The sequence below is a fragment of the Leuresthes tenuis genome, unplaced genomic scaffold, assembly GCF_036924035.1.
Source record: "Leuresthes tenuis unplaced genomic scaffold, fLeuTen1.0.hap1 SCAF_23, whole genome shotgun sequence".
NCBI classification, from domain to species: domain Eukaryota; kingdom Metazoa; phylum Chordata; class Actinopteri; order Atheriniformes; family Atherinopsidae; genus Leuresthes; species Leuresthes tenuis.
The window spans coordinates 11,769,564-11,792,503 of NW_027325377.1; the positions used below are offsets into that span (position 1 = coordinate 11,769,564).

Below are 22,940 nucleotides of genomic sequence, written 5' to 3' on the forward strand. Positions count from 1 at the left end.
AACAACAAGGTTTAAACCATTTTGATATATATTGTAACCTATTGGCTAAGGAATAGTGCTGAAAATGAGGTAAATCTAATCCACCACTGTCCTTGGTCTTCTGTAGGGTTTTTAAACTAATACGTGGTGGTTTGTTTTTCCACAGAAATTTGGAGATGCATGAATCTAGTGACTTAAACCAAGTAGCAGATGGTTTTATGGGGATCATTGAGAACAAATAGTTAACTTTTGGTAGTATCATCATTTTAATGGTTGTAACTCTCCCCATAAGTGATATAGGTAAGGACTTCCAACGAGAGAGATCGTCCTCTACTCTCTTTACTAATTGCACATAATCCATCTGTACTTATCAGTTTAATATGTGATATGTCTATGCAAGGACTACATATTAAATGGATTTTTATCAATAGGAGTTGAAAAAGGAGCTTGCTCCGTTCACTCCAAGCATCGACCCGGTACTGCAGTGCCGCTGGGAACGGTGCGCTCTCCTCTGCTCTTGTGAAAAAGCTAACAGCGGTGCAGGATGGAAGTTTCTTTTAGTCTGCTGAGAAAAGAGAGTGAATGCGAAGTAGACTTTAACACGGCTCTGGGAGCGAGCCGAGTGCGGGCTAACCAGGAGAAATGCTTGAAAGAAACGCGACACCGAATGAGCGGTCAGAACAAAGCCTCAATACGGTGTTCCTGTGGTGTTTTTATAAAATGCGGTGAAAATAAAGGTGTGAATGCCCCATAGAAAACTAAAAGGTGGAGCGGAAGTGTTCGGCTGCAAGAAGGTGTGAATGTCCGACTATATTTGGTGAAAAGCAGGTGAAGCAAGGTCTGAATGCCCAACCTTACATCATCAAAAGCGAGATCAGAGGTTTTTGGCTGCAAGAAGGCCATAGTTTGCCAAAAGCGGGTAAGGTGCGAATGACCGACTAAATATCAACAAAAGTGGGGGCGGAGGTCTTCGGATGCAAGTGGGTGTGAATATCCCACCATACAAGTATGGTGGAGAGGAAGCTGTGAATGGCCGACCATAGTTTGCAAAAAGCGGGTGAGAAAAGGTGCGAATGTCCAACCATACATGATCGAAACAGGGTGTTTGGCTGCGACAAGGTGTGAATGTCCACCCATAATTAATGAAAAGCGGGCAACAAGTAGGTTCGAATGCCATACCATACATCATCAAAAGCAGGAGTGGATGTGTTCGGCTACAAGAAGGTTTGAATGTCCGAGCATACACCATCAAAAGAGGGAGCGGAGGTGTTCCGCTGTAAGACGGTGTGAATGTCCGACCATAGTTGGTAAAAAGTGGGTATGAAAAGGTGCGAATGCCCAAATTCGGCTGCAAAAAACTGTGTTCGGCTGCAAAAAGGTGTGAATGTTCGACTAAAGTTTGTAAAAAGCGGGTAAGACAAGGTGCGAATGCCTGACAATGTATGATCAAAAGCGGGAGCGGAGGTGTTCAGCTGCAAGAAGGTCTAAATGTCCATAATTAATTGCTAGAAAACATGAAAGAAAATTTTCGAAAATCAATCCGCACATGATCATAAGTGGGAGAGGAGGTGTACAGCTGCAAGAAGGTGTGAATATCCTACCATAATTGCTGAAAAATGTGTTAGAAACGGTAAGAATCCCGGACCATACCTCATCAAAAGCTAGAGAGGTGGTGTTCGGCTACAAGTAGGTGTGAATGTCTGACTAAAGTTCAAATATATTAACAAAAGCTGGAGGAGAGGTCTTCGGATGAGTGGTTGAGAATTTCCAACCATAATCTATAAAATGCGGTGAAAAAAAAGGTGTGATAGAAACCTAAAAGGTGGAGCGGAAGTGTTCGGCTGCAAGAAGGTGTGAATGTCCATCTATAGTTGGTGAAAAGCAGGAAAAGCAAGGTCTGAATGCCCAATCTTACATCATCAAAAGCGAGATCAGAGGTGTTTGGCGGCAAGAAAACAGGTAAGGTGTGAATGACCGACTAAATATCAACAAAAGTGGGGGCGGAGATCTTCGGATGCAAGTGGGTGTGAATATCCCACCATACAAGTATGGTGGAGAGGAAGCTGTGAATGGCCGACCATAGTTTGCAAAAAGCGGGTGAGAAAAGGTGCGAATGTCCAACCATACATGATCAAAAGAGGGAGCGGAGGTGTTTGGCTGTGACAAGGTGTGAATGTCCACCCATAATTAATGAAAAGCGGGCAACAAGTAGGTTCGAATGCCCAACCATACATCAACAAAAGCAGGAGTGGATGTGTTTGGATACAAGAAGGTTTGAATGTCCGAGCATAGTTTGTAAAAAGCGGGTAAGAAAAGGTGCGAATGCCCGACAAAGTATGATCAAAAGAGGGAGTGGAGGTTTTCGGCTACAAGGTTTGAATGTACGACCATAGTTTGTAAAAAATGGGTAAGAAAAGGTTCGAATGCCAGAACATACACCATCAAAAGAGGGAGCGGAGGTGTTCCGCTGTAAGAAGGTGTGAATGTCCGACCATAGTTGGTAAAAAGCGGGTAAGAAAAGGCTAAAATACCCAACTCTACACAATCAATAGCGGGAGCGGAGTTGTTCGGCTAAAAGAAGGTATGAAAGTCCGACCATGGTTTGTAAAAAGCGGGTAAGAAAAGGTTCGAATGCCAAAATATACACCATCAAAAGCGGAAGCCGAGGTGTTCGGCTGCAAGTAGGTGTGAATGTCAGATCATAATTTGTAAAAAGCTGATGAGAAAGGTGTGAATGACCAACAATAATTGCTGAAAAATGTGTTAGAAAAGGTAAGAATGCCGGACCATTCATCATCAAAAGCGGGAGAAGAGGTGTTCGGCTGCAAGAAGCTGTGAATGTCCAGCCATAATAACTCAAAAACGGGTAAGAAAAGGTAGTATTGCCAGACCATAAATGATCAAAACAGGGAGCGGAGGTGTTCCGCTGTAAGAAGGTGTGAATGTCCGACCATAATTGGTAAAAAGCGGGTAAGAAAAGGTTAAAATACCCGACTGTACACAATCAATAGCGGGAGCGGAGTTGTTTGGCTACTAAAAGGTGTGAAAGTCCGACCATGGTTTGTAAAAAGCGGGTAAGAAAAGTTGCGAATGCCGGACAATTTATGATCAAAAGAGGGAACGGAGGTTTTCGGCTGCAAGAAGGTCTAAATGTCCAACCATAATTTGTAAAAACCGGGGAAGAAAAGGCTCGGAAGCCCGACTATACACCATCAAAAGCGGGAGCGGAGGTGTTCAGCTGCAAGAAGGTCTGAATGTCCATCAATAATTGCTAGAAAACATGAAAAAAATGTTCGAATATCCAACCGCACATGATCATAAGTGGGAGAGGAGGTGTTCAGCTGCAAGAAGGTGTGAATGTCCACCCATAATTCCTCAAAAATGGGTAAAAAAAAAGGTGCGAATGCCCAACCATACATCATCAAAAGCAGGACTGGATGTGTTCGGCTACAAGAAGGTTTGAATGTCCGAGCATAGTTTGTAAAAAGCGGGTAAGAAAAGGTTCGAATGCCCGAACCTACACCATCAAAAGAGGGAGCGGAGGTGTTCCGCCATAAGAAGGTGTGAATGTCCGACCGTAGTTGGTAAAAAGCGGGTAAGAAAAGGTTAAAATACCCGACTGTACACAATCAATAGCGGGAAGGGATGTGTTCGGCTACAAGAAAGTGTGAAAGTCCAACCATGTTTTGTAAAAAGTGGTTAAGAAAAGGTGCGAATGCCCGACAATGTATGATCAAAAGAGGGAGCGGAGGTTTTCGGCTGCAAGAAGGTCTGAATGTCCAACCATAATTTGTAAAAACCGGGGAAGAAAAGGCTCGAAAGCCCGACTATACATCATCAAAAGCGGGAGCGGAGGTGTTCAGCTGCAAGAAGGTCTCAATGTCCATCAATAATTGCTAGAAAACATGAAAGAAAATTTTCGAATATCAAACCGCACATGATCATATGCGGGAGAGGAGGTGTTCAGCTGCAAGATGGTGTGAATGTCCACCCATAATTCCTGAAAAATGGGTAAAAAAAAGGTGCGAATGCCCAACCATACAACATCAAAAGCAGGTGTGAATGTCAGATCATAATTTGCAAAAACCTGATGAGAAATGGTGAGAATGCCCGACTATACACCATCAAATGCGGGAGCGGAGGTGTTCGGCTGTGAGTAGGTGTGAATGTCCGACCATACTTGCTGAAAAATATGACAAAGCAGTTTTCACTTGGTTTGAGTGAAGGAATTCATTTTCTATCAAAATCCGAAATTGTGTAGAACTCGTGGAAATAAGTTTATTCTCGGATTCCTAAAGGTTTAGTGTTGTTCTTTGGTATACTGCAAAGTAATACTTTCTATTTTGTTGAAACCGATTCAGACATGGATAAATATGAAGGACAAAGCAGTTTTAACTTGGTTTGAGTGAAGGAATTCATTTTATATCAAAATCCGAAATTGTGTAGAACTGGTGAAAAGAAGCTTATTCTCGGATTCCTAAAGGTTTAGTGTTGTTCTTTGGTATACTGCAAAGTAATACTTTCTATTTTGTTGAAACCCATTCAGACATGGATAAATATGAAGGACAAAGCAGTTTTAACTTGGTTTGAGTGAAGGAATTCATTTTATATCAAAATCCAAAATTGTGTAGAACTGGTGAAAAGAAGCTTATTCTCGGATTCCTAAAGGTTTAGTGTTGTTCGTTGGTATACTGCAAAGTAATACTTTCTTTTTTGTTGAAACCTATTCAGACATGGATAAATATTAAGGACAAAGCAGTTTTAACTTGGTTTGAGTGAAGGAATTCATTTTATATCAAAATCCGAAATTGTGTAGAACTGATGATAAGAAGCTTATTTTCGGATTTCTAAAGGTTTAGTGTTGTTCTTTGGTATACTGCAAAGTAATACTTTCTTTTTTGTTGAAACCTATTCAGACATGGATAAATATGAAGGACAAAAGCAGTTTTAACTTGGTTTGAGTGAACGAATTCATTTTATATCAAAATCCGAAATTGTGTAGAACTCGTCAATCGACGCTTATTCTCGGATTCCTGGAAAGGTTTAGAGTTGTTCTTTCCTATCCTGCAAAGTACAACGTTCTTTTTTGTTTAAAGCTATTTAGACATGAATAAATATGAAGGACAAAGCAGTTTTAACTTGGTTTGAGTGAAGGCATTCATTTTATATCAAAATCCGAAATTGTGTAGAACTCGTGAAAAGAAGATTATTCTCGGATTCCTAAAGGTTTAGTGTTGTTCTTTCCTATCCTGCAAAGTACAACGTTCTTTTTTGTTTAAAGCTATGGATAAATATGAAGGACAAAGCAGTTTTAACTTAATCGGTTTCAACAAAATAGAAAGTATTACTTTGCAGTATACCAAAGAACAACACTAAACCTTTAGGAATCCGAGAATAAACTTATTTCCACGAGTTCTACACAATTTCGGATTTTGATATAAAATGAATTCCTTCACTCAAACCAAGTTAAAACTGCTTTTTCCTTGATATTTATCCATGTCTGAATCGGTTTCAACAAAATAAAAAGTATTACTTTGCAGTATACCAAAGAACAACACTAAACCTTTTGGAATCCGAGAATAAACTTATTTCCACGAGTTCTACACAATTTCGGATTTCTATATAAAATGAAATCCTTCACTCAAACCAAGTGAAAACTGCTTTGTCATTTTTTTCAGCAAGTATGGTCGGACATTCACACCTACTCACAGCCGAACACCTCCGCTCCCGCATTTGATGGTGTATAGTCGGGCATTCTCACCATTTCTCATCAGGTTTTTGCAAATTATGATCTGATATTCACACCTGCTTTTGATGATGTATGGTTGGGCATTCGCACCTTTTTTTACCCATTTTTCAGGAATTATGGGTGGACATTCACACCTTCTTGCAGCTGAACACCTCCTCTCCCGCATATGATCATGTGCGGTTTGATATTCGAAAATTTTCTTTCATGTTTTTTAGCAATTATTGATGGACATTGAGACCTTCTTGCAGCTGAACACCTCTGCTCCCGCTTTTGATGGTGTATAGTCGGGCTTCCGAGCCTTTTCTTCCCCGGTTTTTACAAATTATGGTTGGACATTCAGACCTTCTTGCAGCTGAACACCTCTGCTCCCGCTTTTGATGGTGTATAGTCGGGCTTTCGAGGCTTCTCTTCAACGGTGTTTACAAATTATGGTTGGAAATTCAGACCTTGCAGCCGAACACCTCCGCTCCCTCTTTTGATCATACATTGTCGGGCATTCGCACCTTGTCTTACCCGCGTTTTACAAACCATGGTCGGACTTTCACACCTTCTTGTAGCCGAACAACTCCGCTCCCGCTATTGATTGTGTACAGTCGGGTATTTTAACCTTTTCTTACCCGCTTTTTACCAATTATGGTCGGACATTCACACCGTCTTACAGCGGAACACCTCCGCTCCCAAATTTGATGGTGTATGTTCGAGCATTCGAACTTTTTCTTACCCACTTTTTACAAGCTATGGTCGGACATTCAAACCTTCTTGTAGCAGAACACATCCACTTCTTCTTTTGATGATGTATGGTTGGGCATTCGCACCTTTTCTTACCCATTTTACAGGAATTATGGGTGGAAATTCACACCTACTTGCAGTCGAACAGCTCTGCTCCCACTTTTGATTATGTTTGGTTGGATATTCGAACCTTTTCTTAACTGCTTTTTACAAACTTTGGTCGGACGTTCACACCTTCTTGCAGCCGAACACCTCCGCTTCCGCTTATGATGGTATATATTCGGGCATTCGAACCTTTTCTTACCCGCTTTTTACCAACTATGGTCGGACATTCGCACCATCTTACAGCGGAACACCTCCGCTCCCTCTTTTGATGGTGTATTTTCGGGCATTCGCACCTTTTCTTACCCGCTTTTTACAAACTATGGTTGGACATTCAAACCTTCTTGTAGCCGAAAACCTCCACTCCCTCTTTTGATCATACATTGTCGGGCATTCGCACCTTTTCTTACCTGCTTTTTACAAACTATGCTCGGACATTCAAACCTTCTTGTAGCCAAATACATCCACTCCTGCTTTTGTTGATGTATGGTTGGGCATTCGAACCTACTTGTTGCCCGCTTTTCATTAATTATGGGTGGACATTCACACCTTCTTACAGCGGAAAACCTCCGCTCCCTCTTTTGATGGTGTATGTTCTGGCATTCGAACCTTTTCTTACCCACTTTTTACAAACTATGCTCGGACATTCACACCTTCTTGCAGCGAAACACCTCCGCTCCCTCTTTTGATTGTGTATGTTCGGGCATTCAAACCTTTTCTTACCCGCCTTTTACAAACTATGGTCGGACATTCAAACCTTCTTGTGGCCGAACACATCCACTTCTGCTTGTGATGATGTATAGTTGGGCATTCACACCTTTTCTTACCCATTTCTCAGTAATTATTGGTGGACATTCAGACCTTCTTGCAGCTGAACACCTCTGCTCCCGCTTTTGATGGTGTATAGTCGGGCTTTCGAGGCTTTTCTTCAACGGTGTTTACAAATTATGGTTGGAAATTCAGACCTTGCAGCCGAACACCTCCGCTCCCTCTTTTGATCATACATTGTCGGGCATTCGCACCTTGTCTTACCCGCGTTTTACAAACCATGGTCGGACTTTCACACCTTCTTGTAGCCGAACAACTCCGCTCCCGCTATTGATTGTGTACAGTCGGGTATTTTAACCTTTTCTTACCCGCTTTTTACCAATTATGGTCGGACATTCACACCGTCTTACAGCGGAACACCTCCGCTCCCAAATTTGATGGTGTATGTTCGAGCATTCGAACTTTTTCTTACCCACTTTGTACAAGCTATGGTCGGACATTCAAACCTTCTAGTAGCAGAACACATCCACTTCTTCTTTTGATGATGTATGGTTGGGCATTCGCACCTTTTCTTACCCATTTTTCAGGAATTATGGGTGGAAATTCACACCTACTTGCAGTCGAACAGCTCTGCTCCCACTTTTGATTATGTTTGGTTGGATATTCAAACCTTTTCTTAACTGCTTTTTACAAACTTTGGTCGGACGTTCACACCTTCTTGCAGCCGAACACCTCCGCTTCCGCTTATGATGGTATATATTCGGGCATTCGAACCTTTTCTTACCCGCTTTTTACCAACTATGGTCGGACATTCGCACCATCTTACAGCGGAACACCTCCGCTCCCTCTTTTGATGGTGTATTTTCGGGCATTCGCACCTTTTCTTACCCGCTTTTTACAAACTATGGTTGGACATTCAAACCTTCTTGTAGCCAAACACATCCACTCCTGCTTTTGTTGATGTATGGTTGGGCATTCGAACCTACTTGTTGCCCGCTTTTCATTAATTATGGGTGGACATTCAGACATACTTGCAGCCGAACACCTCGGCTTCCGCTTTTGATGGTGTATATTTTTGCATTCGAACCTTTTCTTACCCGCTTTTTACAAACCATGGTCGGACTTTCACACCTTCTTTTAGCCGAACAACTCCGCTCCCGCTATTGATGGTGTATGTTCGGGCATTCGAACCTTTTCTTACCCGCTTTTTACAAACTATGCTCGGACATTCACACCTTCTTGCAGCGAAACACCTCCGCTCCCTCTTTTGATTGTGTATGTTCGGGCATTCAAACCTTTTCTTACCCGCCTTTTACAAACTATGGTCGGACATTCAAACCTTCTTGTGGCCGAACACATCCACTTCTGCTTTTGATGATGTATAGTTGGGCATTCACACCTCTTCTTACCCATTTTTCAGTAATTATTGGTGGACATTCAGACCTTCTTGCAGCTGAACACCTCTGCTCCCGCTTTTGATGGTGTATGGTCGGGCTTTCGAGGCTTTTCTTCAACGGTGTTTACAAATTATGGTTGGAAATTCAGACCTTGCAGCCGAACACCTCCGCTCCCTCTTTTGATCATACATTGTCGGACATTCGCACCTTGTCTTACCCGCGTTTTACAAACCATGGTCGGACATTCACAGCTTCCTCTCCACCATACTTGTATGGTGGGATATTCACACCCACTTGCATCCGAAGACCTCCGCCCCCACTTTTGTTGATATTTAGTCGGTCATTCACACCTTACCCGTTTTCTTGCAGCCAAACACCTCTGATCTCGCTTTTGATGATGTAAGATTGGGCATTCAGACCTTGCTTTTCCTGCTTTTCACCAACTATAGATGGACATTCACACCTTCTTGCAGCCGAACACTTCCGCTCCACCTTTTAGGTTTCTATCACACCTTTTTTTTCACCGCATTTTATAGATTATGGTTGGAAATTCTCAACCACTCATCCGAAGACCTCTCCTCCCGCTTTTGTTAATATATTTGAACTTTAGTCAGACATTCACACCTACTTGCAGCCGAACACCACCTCTCTAGCTTTTGATGATGTATGGTCCGGCATTCTTACCGTTTCTAACACATTTTTCAGCAATTATGGTAGGACATTCACACCTTCTTGCAGCTGAACACCTCCTCTCCCACTTATGATCATGTGCAGATTGATTTTCGAAAATTTTCTTTCATGTTTTCTAGCAATTAATGATGGACATTTAGACCTTCTTGCAGCTGAACACCTCCGCTCCCGCTTTTGATCATACATTGTCAGGCATTCGAACCTTGTCTTACAAACTTTAGTCAAACATTCACACCTTTTTGCAGCCGAACACAGTTTTCTTCAGCCGAACTTGGGCATTCGAACCTTTTCATACCCACTTTTTACCAACTATGGTCGGACATTCAAACCTTCTTGTAGCCGAACACATCCAGTCCTGCTTTTGATGATGTATGTTCAGGCATTCGAACCTATTCTTACCAGCTTTTTACAAACTATGCTCGGACATTCAAACCTTCTTGTAGCCGAACACATCCACTCCTGCTTTTGATGATGTATGGTATGGCATTCGAACCTACTTGTTGCCCGCTTTTCATTAATTATGGGTGGACATTCACACCTTGTCGCAGCCAAACACCTCCGCTCCCTGTTTTGATCATGTATGGTTGGACATTCGCACCTTTTCTCACCCGCTTTTTGCAAACTATGGTCGGCCATTCACAGCTTCCTCTCCACCATACTTCTATGGTGGGATATTCACACCCACTTGCATCCGAAGACCTCCGCCCCCACTTTTGTTGATATTTAGTCGGTCATTCGCACCTTACCCACTTTTGGCAAACTATGGCCTTCTTGCAGCCAAAAACCTCTGATCTCGCTTTTGATGATGTAAGGTTGGGCATTCAGACCTTGCTTCACCTGCTTTTCACCAAATATAGTCGGACATTCACACCTTCTTGCAGCCGAACACTTCCGCTCCACCTTTTAGTTTTCTATGGGGCATTCACACCTTTTTTTTCACCACATTTTATAAAAACACCACAGGAACACCGTATTGAGGCTTTGTTCTGACCGCTCATTCGGTGTCGCGTTTCTTTCAAGCAATTCGCCTGGTTATTCCGCACTCGGCTCGCTCCCAGAGCCGTGTTAAAGTCTACTTCGCATTCACTCTCTTTTCTCAGCAGACTAAAAGAAAGTTTCATCTTGGGCTCCCTGAAACCTCCATCCTGCACCGCTGTTTGCTTTTTCACAAGAGCAGAGGAGAGCGCACCGTTCCCAGGGGCACTACAGTACCGGGTCGATGCTTGGAGTGAACGGAGCAAGCTCCTTTTTCAACTCCTATTGATACAAATCCATTTAATATGTAGTCCTCGCATAGAGGACACATCAGACATTAAACTGATAAGAACAGATACTACACTTGATCTTAGCCAAAAGGCCGAGAAGCGATAACTGTCCACTGGTTCACGTCCGAGGGGCCTTCCTGGCACAATGCGCACTTGTAGCGGTGTTCTTTTTATGGCCATAGTGTCACTTTGCACCTCGGCCCACCCGCTGCACTGAGCACTCTTCAGCCCTTTTAAATGGTATAACTTTACACTACCGCACGCTCCAGCGAGCACCATTCAAGCAACAACTTTGCACTCCAGCTTCGAACATTGGCACAGTCGCAACAAGTAAGGCGACTCTACTCAGAGAAGTCACTCTGCACAGTAACAAGATTTCTTTTGCACAGACAGAAAGGGCTTCATCCGCAAAGGTAAAGCCTGCCAAAAATAGAAACAACTCATTAGTGCTGCTCAACGTTGTACTTTGCAGTAAAAGAAAGAGCAAATCTAAAGATTCAGGAATCCGAGAATAAGCTTACTTCCATGAGTTCTTCACGATTTCGGATTTTGCTATAAAATGAATTCCTTCACTCAAACTAAATTAAAACTGCTAAACCGCTAATCTGTTACATGCAAGGCAGATGTCAAATTCACCGAAATAGGATCTAAGGGTATTTGGCCAATCGAGCTGTAGCAGCTTCGGTAAAAGAGTATAAGTTGAAGAGTTTGTGAATAAAGGTGTGCACACACATAGTGAGTTGTAGGAAAATAGGCAGGGAGCAATGCCGGCTGGGGTATAGGTTCTTGTATGTTGTCTGACTGTTTGATTTGAATGTGTTGTGTAAGTGTCCTGTTGAATGTTACATGTTTGGGCTTTGACACGCTTCACTGTGGTTGTTAACTGTGTGGTGTGTCCTGAAATGTTATATGTTTGGGCTGTGTGACATGCTTAATGCTTTTCAGTAGCAACCCACTTATTCATATATAGCAACTGACAACATAAGAAGTCCGGACATACTTTGATAGTAGTTGTAGAAGTATCCTTATTGATAATAGATAAACTAATTCATAGTGATAGAACAGTAGATGAACAGGTGCCTGCACATGTCTCATGAAAATAAAATGGGTGTATGATTGCTGACGGCAGAGCAATACTGCCAAACTTATGAGTTCTTGTGGCAAACTTGATTCAGTGTCTTGACGTGTATACGCTGTTTCGCTGACTTGTCACAAGAAACAAAGTGCGTTTGATAAGATCCGACCATTTTATTACGGGAGGATCAGTATATATGGATTCTGATGTGACTGATAAACTCATTCGTATCTTAAGCATAATCTAATACGTGAGACAACGCCCTGGCACACAATCAAAAAAAAAAAAAGAGAGAGCGGTTTTGTGTCCCCACAGTCCATAATGTAGAAAAGAGAGAAAAAAGCCTTTCTGATTTGTTGTGTGTGCTCACAGTGCAGAGTGTAGAGAAAAGAGAGAAAAGAAAGCCGTTTTGGTGTCACGGGTGTTGTGACTTACACACACACATTTCTGAATTGAGAAAGGAAATTATTTTAGAGGAAGCACTAGAGTTTAGATCCCACATTTGTTGATAGGCATTCATTTAATTTTTCTTTTAATCAGTTTTAAAGTGAATACTAACTGAGAAATGAAAAAGGTGAAGAGTTTAGAAGCTTGGTTCAAGAGCAAAACTTGGTTTATGATCAGCTGAGTCTCTAAACAGAACAGCAAAGGGCTTCATCGAACATTTAAAAAAGATTCAGATTGTTAGAATATCCAGAATTTATAGGAATGGTGGTGATTACTCTTATTTTCTACAATGGAAATAACTGCACCATGTCTGTTTTATGAATTTAAGGGGCTAAAAAGTTTTGTTCTCGTTTTTCTATGATTAACCGAATGTATGTGAGAGTCCAAACAGACAGAAGGGTTACGGCCGAGCGCTGGACCTTCCAAAAAAGATGAGACAGGCTGGACCCGTGCCATACTAGTTAAGGCCTGCCTGTGGATTACAGGTTCTTTAAACTCTCACACACACAAACTCACACACGTTCGCACACATACACCCATACACACACACATTCTTGAACTTGCTGCAAGATTAAACCTTTGCATTAACTGACTCCAGCAACTCTGAGTCTCATTGAGAGACTTTTCTCAACAATTGGGTCCTCAAACCAGATCTCAACGTTTTTTCCGCTGTCCAGGGTCGGAGCTGAAACTGTGCACGGGGGAGTCCAGTACTCCTAATGAAAGACCCCCTGCTGAATTAGGGTAATTAGGGGCCAGTGTCCACTGAAAGGGGAAAAAGGGACGAGATCGTACTTTTGAATCAATGGCCAGAAGCCATTGGCAGTGCAGGCATCAACAATAATGGTGTTATTTCACCCATTAACACTTAAGGTACCTCATGCAGTGGCTGTGATATGGTTACTTAACAAAATATCTTTACCAGACATCTCTCCTACATAACAGTTCTTCTTTCACAGCCACACCTTGTTGTCGAGAGATGTGCTACACTTAATCCATCCACACTGCTACCTACCCCACAGATGGAAAGCCTCATGATTGCATGTCAGAAATAACCATCAGTGTTTTACCCAGGCCAGACTTAACTGATATACATTATGAAAATGCAGAAATAACTATATTTATTCAACAGATCAAAGAAAAAAACCCTGATGGCACAAATGCTACAGGATTTGCAGTAGTAACAGAAACTGAAGTTTTCTTAAAACAACCACTACCAAAAAATTACTCTGTTCAAGCAGTCGAATTGGTAGCTTTAACTGAAGCTTGTAAATTAAATAACAATAAGGTTGTTAACGTTTACACTGACAGTCAGTATGCCTTCTCAACTGTACATGTGTTAACACAGCATTGGAAAAACAGGTATGTTGACATCCACAGCTAAATGTATAAACTAGAAATATTTTAGCATTATTAGATGTTATTCAATTGCCATCTACAATAGACTCGTATGAATGACCGGAAGGAAAACCATACTGCCAAAGAATTTGTTTAAATATGCTGCAGTATTGAGCCACGGACCATGTCATGTCTCAACAGGAGGGATGGAAGCAATAATGAACCAGGTTTTTACAGCATATGGTTTTACTAATTATTAAAAACATTTTTTTAGAATAAATAAATGAATAAAGTTTTGTCTAGCAGGTCAAATATGTGCAAAATACATTCCACAGGGCAATCTAAGACCAAAACGAAGATAATTCCCTAAGCCAGTGTATCTTTTTCAACATATTTGTTTGGATTTCATTATTTCATTATTTTGTAGATTTCATTGAACTAAATTAATGTTAAGGGAAACGATTCTGCTCAGTGACAACAGAGGTTTTTACCAAATGGTCTGAAATATTTCCATGTGCACAAGCAGATGCACTCTCAGTAGCAAAATCACGCGTAAAATAACTAATTTCTAGATTTGAAATTCCTGAAAAGATCTTCAGTGATAATTTGACACACTTTGTAAACAATGTCATCTCACTGATGGCAAAGAACTTAAAATAGACCTTAGAAACCACTGTGATATAGAAGGTTTCGCTAACACATTGGAATTGTTTTACTATTTACATATGCATGTGCAGTGAAGAATTGCTTGCTGCTGATAAATGCAAAGAAGAACAGCTTACATATAAATGCTCACATATAGGCTGCTGAATGCAATGAAGACCTGCTTATCCAGTAAAGTTCAATGTCAATGTGTAATATCCAATTAGGATTTGCAAAACAGTGAAGTTAAACAATGAATGGGTCCATAGTCGGTATGAGAAGACTACAGGAATATTTACCTGGGTGTACGTTCAAACAGAGATGAGAAAATTGCGATAAATTATTGTTTGTTTGTTTGTTAGTATGTATATGAATGTTATGTGTATAAACTGTGTTGAGTTGTAGTTACTCAGTAGTGTCTCAGTGAAACAACCGACGGGGGAAGCCTTGCGGTGACAACAAAAGCAGTGTTTTACTGATCAGTCAAGTTGCTCCAGTGTACTCCATACAAACTGGTTGGCTACTGAAGGGATAGAAAATGGGGAATACTTGTTTTAAAGCAAACAAGGAATTAGATGGGAAAAATACATGTTTTAACGGGACCCAGACAATATTATATAGATGTCGCCACTGAAGTAAAGAACATTTACGTGGGATGGTGTGAGGGTCCTCGTTTGGCTGACGTTCGCCGATATGCTCGCCATGCTCAGAACCAAGTTGAGACGCGTAAGACAACCAAAAGGGACAAGTGTGAAAAGGAGCTGCATGTGGCAACCATGACCATGTATTACGCAGTTGGTGTAAACAGAGGACGAGGCCGAAGTCGAAGACGTGGACGTGTGGGAGAGGAGCCACGCCAGAGCTATGATCCGAATATTTGTTTTTACTGTGGCCAGACTGGACACTGGAAGAAGGACTGTCCACAGCTAAAAAGTGATGAAATTGGGCAAAAGGCTGACTGAGGGTGGGAGGCAGGTTCTGGACGTCACGCGGCAGCGGAGCCTCCACTAATGGGTGATAGCACAAACACACTCACACATTTTTCCTGCTCTGTGTAGTGAAGCAACGCTTGCCGACTGTGATTCACGTAGTAAAGTTTTGCATGCTATTTCCGTCCTAGAGCAAAGATATTTCTCTCAGAATATAGGAACTTATGTTCATCAGTAGTGACGTCAGGGGAGTTTGATTGTCCTCCAAAGTTAAGTGGAAACCACGTTTACTGTATGTCTGCATCAGGCCAGGTTGTGAAGGAGAAAATGACAATGCCCATTGCGTGTTGTCACTCCCGATGAGCTCTCCTTCAAACACTCATTTTTGTTATCAGAGTTGTGTCCCATTAACCTGATGGGCTGTGATCTCATGTGTAAATTAGGCATTATTTTAACTTCTACACCAGAGGGTGTTAAGGTTATGTTACAGCCTGACAAAGTTTTCACAGCAGTGCAGTTTGATTCATCGGCACTTACATATGCTTATGAGTGGAAACTTCCCAGCTCTCCTTTTTCACAACAACTAGTGGAAGAAGCAAAAGCGTTAGTTTCACCCCATTCTGATTTCATGCAACCTACTGATTTGCACTGCACATCACACATTTCTTTGGGGCCTGACAATGACTATGAGAAGAAGTGAAAAAATATGTGCGCCTACTTTATTGGCTGTGTCGCTCACTCCAGAGCATTTCGAATTTTTTAATGTTTGTGGTACTCGCCCTCACATTTCCTTGGCCAAACGTACACACTGGCAGTGACAAGGTGTGGGAGAGTTTGTTGCTACATGTCAGAAAGAAATGGAGTGGACTGTTTCACCTGCTGATCCAAATTTGATGTTTTCTGAACGATTGTCAGCATACAAAAAAACATTTTTGAGTACAATGCATTGTCAAAGAACTGTGGACTTAATTCCTACCACAGAATCACATTTCGAAGCATGTTTTTTATCTGAAACAGATTTGTCTTCGATACCCATGTTGGCTGAAGTGCCCAATGATCTTTGGGCTAAGAGCAAATATGATGTGGGGTTGATAAAAGGCTGTGAACCAGTAATTGTCACCCCTAAATCAGACTTTTGTCCATGTAAAAAACAATACCCTTTTAAGCCTGAAGCAATTAAAGGGATTAAACCTGTTTTTCAATCTTTTCAGAAAACAGGCGTTATTGTTCCTTTTGAAAATTCACCTGTGCTTACTCCATTGTTTCCTGTTAAAAAGATTAAAGATGCTGGCCAGCCAGATGAATGGCGTTTTGTACAGGACCTCCAAGCGGTGAATGCTGCAGTTCAGCCACATGCTCCTACTGTGCCCAACCCACACACTATTTTGTCTCAAATTACATCAGATGCACAGTTTTTCTCAGTGGTTGACTTGTCGCCAGTGCACCCTGATAGCCCATTTTGGTTTGCTTTTTAGTTTGAAGGGAGATCTTGGACTTTTACCCGGTTATGCCAGGGGTACTGTGAAAGTCCCACTATTTACAATGCTGCCCTCAAAGCTAGTCTGGATTAACTTCAATCAACCACAGGCTCTGCTCTTTTGCAGTATGTGGATGACATCATTTTATGTAGTCCATCTAAACAACAGTGTGAAAAAGACCAAATGACTCAAATAACTTTCTTGCTTTCAAAATTTTTCCTCTAGTGACGCTGACTTAGAGAGGGATGAAGATAATCATGTTTAATTGTTCATGTTTTGATTGTTTATCATTGGACCCTTTATTACTATGATGCCTGCATTTTAAACTCACGTTGTGTGCAAATGCAGGCTGATGTTTTACAGATAAAGTTATTATTTTCCTTGTTTCTTTTGGGTTGATTAATATAATGGTATTATTATAATCAAAAGGGAGGAATGTAATGGAAAATAATTCTTATATGCATTGTATTGAGTATTACTGTGTATAACCTGCAAATGACCGAGCTGCAAGGTACCACCCTGCCCTGTTTTCTTAAATTCCTCTTTACAATGGTGGGCTTGTTATAATGAGATAGCTGCACTTTAGGGGGGACAGGGTTAGGCTGGTATTTACGAGTGTGTCTGGGTAACCTCAACTGATGGTTGGGGAGGAAAGTTAGAAGAACAATCAATTATACCCAAAAACAGATGACGTGATGAGCGGGCAATATAACTGTGTGTTTTTGCTTCAGTGGTCAGAGCAACTCTGTATTCTGTACTGTGTTGTTCTCTCTTGCAAGATATTATTATTAAAGCCTCTTATCTCCTCACAAGAAAATAACTGACTCCCCAAATGCAAGTGTCAGGACAAATGATCAAACTTCTCCAAGCTTCAGTCTGCAGAGAAGTACAAGACAGGGTTGCTCACTTTCTCCCTCACTTTTTGCTATTTTCATCAAACCTTTAGCAGCTGCTATCAGACAAGATAGAAATATTAAAGACATCCAACCCCAAAATATTGAGCATAAAATAAGTCTTTATGCTGATGATGTATTACTTTTCCTTCAGAACTCACAGACGTCTCTCACTCACGATCACACTCATAAATAAATTCTCAGCACTTTCTGACTACTCTATCAATTGGTCTAAGACCACAGTTCTGCCCATTAACTGTAGGGTCCAGAATATACCTGCGATCACTTTACAGTCAGGAAAGATTAGATATTTAGGCATAAACATTTCCTCCAGGCTCTCAGAGCTAACAAAGCTAATTTATGTGCAATTATTAAAGACAGTAGAGGACAATCTCTCTCGTTGGAAGTCCTTACCTATATCACTTATGGGGAGAGTTACAACCATTAAAATGATGATACTACCAAAAGTTAACTATTTGTTCTCAATGATCCCCATAAAACCAACCTGCTACTTGGTTTAAGTCACTAGATTCATGCATCTCCAAATTTCCGTGGAAAAACAAACCACCACGTATTAGTTTAAAAACCCTACAGAAGACCAAGGACAGTGGTGGATTAGATTTACCTAATTTTCAGCACTATTCCTTAGCCAATAGGTTACAGTATATATCAAAATGGTTTAAACCTAGCCCAATAGATGAACATGGATAAATATAGAACAAGCATTGTGTGATAATCTGGAAATCTCTGACCTGCCACTTATTAGTCAAAACGTAAAAAATCACAAATGTTTCAAAAGCATTAACATCAGCACCTCTCTGACAGCCTGGTGGGAATTTCTTAAAATAACAAAGTCTTCACTTGTCCCGTGTAAGCTTACACCCATCTGGAACAATCCTGACATCCTGCAAAACAAAAAAATGCTAAACTTTACTCTGTGGAAGATCAAAGGAATCAAACATCTGGAACATATAATCCAAAATGGACATTTTATTTCATTTGATGAGCTCATATCACAACATGAGATAGGCAGCAATAAATTCCTAGAATATCAACAACTTAAGTCTATAATAACAAAGAAATATATCCTCCACCAACCAGACTTACAACTCCCGATTAGGGTAGCAGAATTTCTAAGCATCTGCACCCCAAAACTACTATCAAAAATATATAAATTATTGTCTAAGATAGATGACACAATGTCTCTACCGTCCTCAAAATGGGAGGCAGATTTATCCATCAGTTCTAGTCATAGCTTCTGGCCACAAATATGTTTGAACACCTTCAGAATGACTCAAAATCCTAATTTACAGCTCATACAATACAAAATTCTTCATAGAACACACTATACAGGACAAAGGATGTTCAGGATGGGTCTAACACACTCAAACATCTGCTCACATTGCACAGATAACACACCTGATGATTATGCACACGCTTTGTGGTTTTGTGCGCCTGTCCAGAAGTTCTGGCTTGAAGTCTGTGCGGACCTATCAACATGGCTAAAGTGTAGCATTCCTGCATGCCCCACACTGTGTATACTGGGTGACTTAGACAACATCAACGTGGAATTTAGCTTAGCACACATGATCCTCACAGTGTTATGTATAGCAAAGAAAACTATTCTCATGAACTGGAAAGCGAAGAACAATCTGTGTATTTACCAGTTTAGAAATTTTCTTTTAGATTATATTAGCATGGAAACAATGTCTGCCTCCTCAAAACATCAATTGGCTGAATTTAATTCTCTCTGGTCCCCTCTGATTAGCTTGATCACATAGTGTTGGTGGTGGGTTGCTGTCCCGTCGCTCTGGGCGGTTGGGTGTGTGCTGGGGGGGGCTGTGTGGCTTCGGGCGTCTGGTGGTCTCTCGGGTCGTGGGGACCGGGTTGGTCATTGCTGGGGGGGACTGTGTGTCGGGCTTGGAGGGCAGTTTTGGGGGCTTGCGGGTGGGGCTGTCTTGCGGTGTGGGGCGGGGTCCCTTAGGGGCCTTGGGGTGGTGGCTGCTGGCTCTGTACCGGGTGACCGGGCCGCTCTGGCGTGGGTGGTGGAGCTGGGCCTGGACCTGGTGGCTTGCCGCTGCCTTGCGCCCGGGGCGGGGCCCTGCCTGTGCCTGGGGGGTCTGGGTTGCCCTGGACATGCCACAATATGCGTGGGTTGGTGCAGATCCTGGTGCCGGCCTTGTTGCTCTGGGAACTCCAAGGTGTCCGCAGGTGGTTATTTTTTTTAGGGTGTTGGGGCGTGCGGTGAGGGGGAGGGGGTCTGTGTGGGGGTGTGCTTTTCCCCTGTTGGGGGGGGCCTGGGTGATGGTGGGACTCGCTGCTGCGACTGGTGTGACCGGGTGATTTGTTTGTTTGTTTGTTTGATTTTTGTTGTTGTTTGTTTGTTTTTGTAGAGGTCCTCCGGGGTGGGGTTGGGTTGAGTGGGGTGGGGCGGGATGGGTTCCTTCTGGGGGTACAGTAGCTCCCGGAATATGGTGACTGCAGGCCCCGAGCCTGGTGGACATCAGGCCCTCCTGCCCTGTGTTGGGTCCCAGGTAGCGGGGATGCCTATTGCAGCCAGTCTCTGGCTGCCCTCTCCGGGGTGGGAGGGACCAGGAGGATGAATTAATTATTCTGCTAGTTTATATATTGTAAACATAAACAATAAACATTTATAAAACTTCCCTTGGCAAAGCAAATCTGTTTGGCATAAAGGTATTCAGACTACAATTCTGCTGCCATAATGCACAATTCCGGATTTTGATATAAAATGAATTCCTTCACTCAAACCAAGTTAAAACTGCTTGGTCCTTCATATTTTTGCATGTCTAAATAGGTTTCAGGCATAAAATTCTTCATATTACCCTGTATGTGAAAGAAGCATACTTGTGATGGAGCAATACACTCCTTTTGGGTAACCTAAACTGATGGTTGGGGAGGAAAGTTAGAAGAACAATCAACTATCAACCAAAGACAGATGACGTGATGAGCGGGCAATATAACTGTGTGTTTTTGCTTCAGTGGTCAGAGCAACTCTGTATTCTGTACTGTGTTGTTCTCTCTTTCAAGATATTATTATTAAAGCCTCTTATCTCCTCAGAAGAAAATAACTGACTCTGTGCGTTACTAAATTTCCACCACAATTTTGGCGTCACGAACAGGATCCCTCGACTGGTGTCTCTGGACCGGATCGCAGTGCATGGCCAGCCTGGACTGAAGTAGCTGTTCCAGCCTCATACCTCCAAGGCCTTTTCTGAGAGAGAGGACTGGCAGGTCCTTTTTTTGAATACCAGCGCTGGGATCATTTTTGAAATATGATAGTCTGAGACGATAGGACTGCTTTTTAGTTTTTATTTGAATAAAAGAGTGTTTCCCGGTTGTGTCATCAGTGAGACAGAGATTTCATGAGTAAGTGAAACTTTTGAAGCAGTCCGAAGAAGTGTGAAGTACTCCGAAGAAGTGTGAGTACAGATTAAGGTCCTCATTGGAGACGTCCTTTGAGTGAAGGAATATATTTCCCCATTCCAAGTCTGAGAATGGGAAACAGTAGGTCTCAGACTACGATGACTATGATGAAATGATGAAATGAAAAAGACATATGGTCCAGAGGTTTTCCACCTGAAGGTTCTTTTAGTATGTTAGAAATAAGAAAATTAGAAGAAAAGTTTTGCAAATATGAGAAAGAGATGAAGCAAAAAAAAGAAAATTAAGTTTAAATAAGAAGTAAGAAAGGTATAGAATTTTGGAAAAAATAAAGTGTATTAAGAGAAAGAAAGGAAAATGTTAAACAAATGCCATGACGGAATGATGATAATAATTTAGTATTAGCTGTGCCGGATCCAGACCTGGACTCCTGCCCTGCAACAACAACAGCCAGCCCTGCCACAAGCCTCTCGGGAAGAAGGGACTTCTTCCATCCTCCCTCTGGAAGAAATTCCATCATTCTCACAACATCAGTTACATAGGTCTGATGATGAGGAAAAGGAAGACGTTTGGTTCTCCAGCGTACCTGCCCAAGAACTTTTAACGCAAGTGACAAAAATCCTTTACCCACAATCTGGACTTCAGAGATCTAAACGTGAGAAAAAACAAAACCAGATTCAAACCATGCCTATGGTTAAAGTTGCAGTTCCCACTGGACCATTACTGGTTTATCGACCCTGGACTGAGACTGACATCATGGAAGCATAACAATGCTTACCAGATCCAGAGATTTCTGGACCCCATTTTGCTGACGAGTTGCGAGATTTCTGCGCACAATCTGCCCGACTGGGGTTGAATTGCGTCGCACATTGGCAAAAAAGTTAAAACGGACCGACCTCTGCAAAATAGAGGCCAGTATGCTACAACTGGATTTGCGACCTACCAACAGTGAATGAGGACATAATGATAACGCTCAATATGAAGCAGCCATCCAAAGACTGTGTCAAGCCATCATCACTCAATTTCCAACCAAAATCAATATGTCCCACATTTACACCTGCAAACAGAAACCCGGTGAAGGGACTGATGATTTTGTACACCGCATCCTTGAGGAAGTCAGCAAGCACAGCGGTCATCAGAGACCAAGGGATTTGGGTAATGAATCAGGACCATGGGAGAGTATTGCATGCAATGCAATAATTAAAGGCCTCATGCCAGATGTCGCCACTGAAGTAAAGAACATTTACGTGGGATGGTGTGAGGGTCCTCGTTTGGCTGACGTTCGCCGATATGTTTGCCATGCTCATAACCAAGTTGAGACGCGTAAGACAACCAAAAGGGACAAGTGTGAAAAGGAGCTGCATTTGGCAGCCATGACCATGTATTACGCAGTTGGTGTAAACAGAGGACGAGGCCGAAGTTGAAGACGTGGACGTGTGGGAGAGGAGGTCGAAATGGGCCACGCCAGAGCTATGATCCGAATATTTGTTTTTACTGTGGCCAGACTGGACACTGGAAGAAGGACTGTCCACAGCTGAAAAGTGATGAAATTGGGCAAAAGGCTGACTGAGGGTGGGAGGCAGGTTCTGGACGTCACGCGGCAGCGGAGCCTCCACTGATGGGTGATAGCACAAACACACTCACACATTTTTCCTGCTCTGTGTAGTGAAGAAACGCTTGCCGACTGTGATTCACGTAGTAAAGTTTTGCATGCTATTTCCGTCCTAGAGCAAAGATATTTCTTTCAGAATATAGGAACTTATGTTCATCAGTAGTGACGTCAGGGGAGTTTGATTGTCCTCAAAAGTTAAGTGGAAACCACGTTTACTGTATGTCTGCCTCAGGCCAGGTTGTGAAGGAGAAAATGACAATGCCCATTGCGTGTTGTCACTCCCGATGAGCTCTCCTTCAAACACTCATTTTTGTTATCAGAGTTGTGTCCCATTAACCTGATGGGCTGTGATCTCATGTGTAAATTAGGCATTATTTTAACTTCTACACCAGAGGGTGTTAAGGTTATGTTACAGCCTGACAAAGTTTTCACAGCAGTGCAGTTT

General features: G+C 42.1%; 1 non-coding gene and 1 pseudogene across 1 annotated transcript; one reads left to right on the forward strand and one right to left on the reverse strand.

The window, feature by feature from the left end:
* The first annotated feature begins 312 nt into the window (after positions 1-312).
* LOC140283393 (U2 spliceosomal RNA) lies at positions 313-489 on the forward strand (annotated as a pseudogene).
* A 10,103-nt stretch (positions 490-10,592) lies between these two features.
* LOC140283559 (U2 spliceosomal RNA) lies at positions 10,593-10,783 on the reverse strand. The gene has a single exon (XR_011910154.1). It is a non-coding gene; the product is annotated as a U2 spliceosomal RNA (small nuclear RNA).
* Between the last annotated feature and the right edge of the window lie 12,157 nt (positions 10,784-22,940).